The 2500-nt window shown below is 33.5% G+C and overlaps 1 protein-coding gene across 1 annotated transcript in view; it reads left to right on the forward strand.

Annotated features, from left to right (window-relative positions):
• Positions 1–1509: 1509 nt before the first annotated feature.
• The window catches only part of LOC137658862 (calpain-A-like), a 134240-nt gene continuing 133249 nt past the window's right edge, over positions 1510–2500 (forward strand). Inside the window, exon 1 of the mRNA XM_068393972.1 lies at positions 1510–1635. The gene's annotated coding sequence lies outside the window, so the exon portion shown is untranslated. The remainder of the gene's footprint in view (positions 1636–2500) is intronic.

A 2500-nucleotide genomic window follows, 5' to 3' on the forward strand; every position in this document is an offset into this window, starting at 1 on the left:
AGACATGTCGCTCTTCTTCGGGGATTATACACCAACGTGAGTACTATAAACCATTACAAATACTAGTTAAATATTGTATGCCTTAATTTCATTTATTTCGGTTGTATTCTATGGTAATATGCCTAATTTCCACCTGGCTAAACGTTAAGAATGTTATTTATCCATAGACTAGACCTAAGGAGTGTGATCTCACTTCACTCTATATGAAGAGCGTGCCTGAAGTTCAGTTTGAATTCTCCAAATGTTCCCAAAAATAAATTTATGTTTTGATGTCTAAGATATATCATTCATCTCATATGCCATCTTCATTGCGCTGTCCTTTATATCAAAACATCATATCTCATTTGACTGTGACTACTTTATACTGACTTTAAGACGACGTGGTACTGAAAATAGATTTTAGATATACAATTAACATATGTCTAATTTATTTCTTATATATAACACCCAATTATATTTATTGTAAGGTGTATATCTCAAGATTTACAGATGCAAGGAATCATAGGCCTATTGGGGTGAAGGCATTCATTCTGCAAAAATGAGCTTTGGAGTTGAACGTAGAACTTCATTTGTTTTGGTAAGTTTTTGATTTGATATAATTCATCTTGTAACTGTTTCAATATTTTAATATGAATTTCTCTCTCTCTCTCTCTCTCTCTCTCTCTCTCAATTTTAAAGAATCACACACACATGAACTATATATATATATATATATATAATGTATATGTATGTATGTATATATATATATATATATATGTGTGTGTGTGTGTATGTATGTATATGTATATTTTGTGTGTATGTTCCCTTTGTGAGTGGGGATACCTTAACGTGGTGGAAGGGTTTGTGTATCGCCATAATCAGCAAAGCTGTACTAGTCTGGGCCACCCATACTATGATGGTTTGCTGCGAGTGATCAGACAAGTCTCCCACCATCACCAATCCATACCGGCCAACGTGATGGTGATAACTGGCCAAACCCAAGACATAAATAAGGATATGTCTGAGGCTTGTGTCCTGCAGTGGATTAGAAACGGTTGCATTTGTTGGTTTATATAATATATATCCCTCCTCTTTAGAGAAACCAATAAAACTAATAGAAAATATAGAAGTGTTATGCATAGATAAGTTATGCCTTTTATATAAGTTACCCCTAAAGCACAGTTTTCTTTGTTAAGAAGGTTGACTGTGAAACATGGAGATCAGTTTCCGTAGACTCTAAAGCCCTTCTCGATCCATTTCCTGCGAGGTTACATTATCGTAAATTCGATAACACTCTCTCTCTCTCTCTCTCTCTCTCTCTCTCATGCAGTATGGTTTTGTATTTTAGTATTATCATTATAAATATCTTTCTTTTATTGTTTTAAGCAAAATTCAGTAATTTTTTAGATTTTTCCATCTTGCATCCAATTCATAAGATATAATCACATTTGAATTTACTCATTTACGGAGTTAGATACTTAAAATATGTATATTTTCTTTTCCAGAATTTCGAAATAAAGCTGAAGTCCTTTCACCATTGGGTTAAGTCTTTCAACATGGGTCTAGTTTTTACTCGGTGTGACATCGTTCACTGACCCCAAAGGAGACTCCCTAGAATTGACACCAGGCTTCTGCTAGACTCTGTTACTTGGAATTGTAAGTGTTTTATATTAGTATCTCGTAATTGTAAGTGTTTTTTTTAAGTAACGTCGTAATTGTGTAATTATTAAATTCGTAACGCTTGATAGGCTTAGATTGACATTTTTTTTGCTTTTTTATTAGGGAGAATCATAATTATATTCGTAATTATAAGTAATCTACTTACAATCCTGATTGAAAGTAGTTTATTTGTCACCCATTTGGTTGTTAAGTTAATTTTAAGTAGTAATAAACGGATTTTGAGCGAAGCGAAAAATTTATTTTTGGGTGAGATAGCCATGGCGTCCTGATGGAAGGTTCATCAGGACGCCATGGCTTGAGCCCAAAAATGTAAATATTAAAATGTGCACTCACTTATTGACCCCGGATTTCCATTTAAGTTTTACACTTAAAATTGTAAGTATACAGCTTTCTACTTGTGGCACATCGAATTTAAGTAATGCGACAGTAAATCATTACTAAAACATAAAAATTAAGATCGTTCTCGTGACATGTATGAAGCCTAGGCCTATCATTATTAAATAACTCTTATTTCTAAAACGAAAACGATATGAATTTATATATTCTTCTAATGGTCTTCTGAGTGCTATTAGGTAGAACAATGGTATTAAATCCCCATTAATTACAAAAGCAATATGATTTATCTTAATAATGAGGTATTTTGATTCACTGCACGGCTTCTTGCCTGGGTGGTACTCTGTGTGGACAATAGGTGAGAGACGATTCGGTGTACAATTGTGGTATAGTACACACCTGTGTATAAAATAACATAGTTTCTTTTGTGTGGGCGTTGGTGGTTAGGCTGTGTGTAGAATTTGTAACCATTGCAGTGACTAATAGGTTAAAAGTTTCGACATTTTAC

This window comes from Palaemon carinicauda, chromosome 19 (assembly GCF_036898095.1).
Source record: "Palaemon carinicauda isolate YSFRI2023 chromosome 19, ASM3689809v2, whole genome shotgun sequence".
Taxonomy (NCBI): Eukaryota; Metazoa; Arthropoda; class Malacostraca; order Decapoda; family Palaemonidae; genus Palaemon; species Palaemon carinicauda.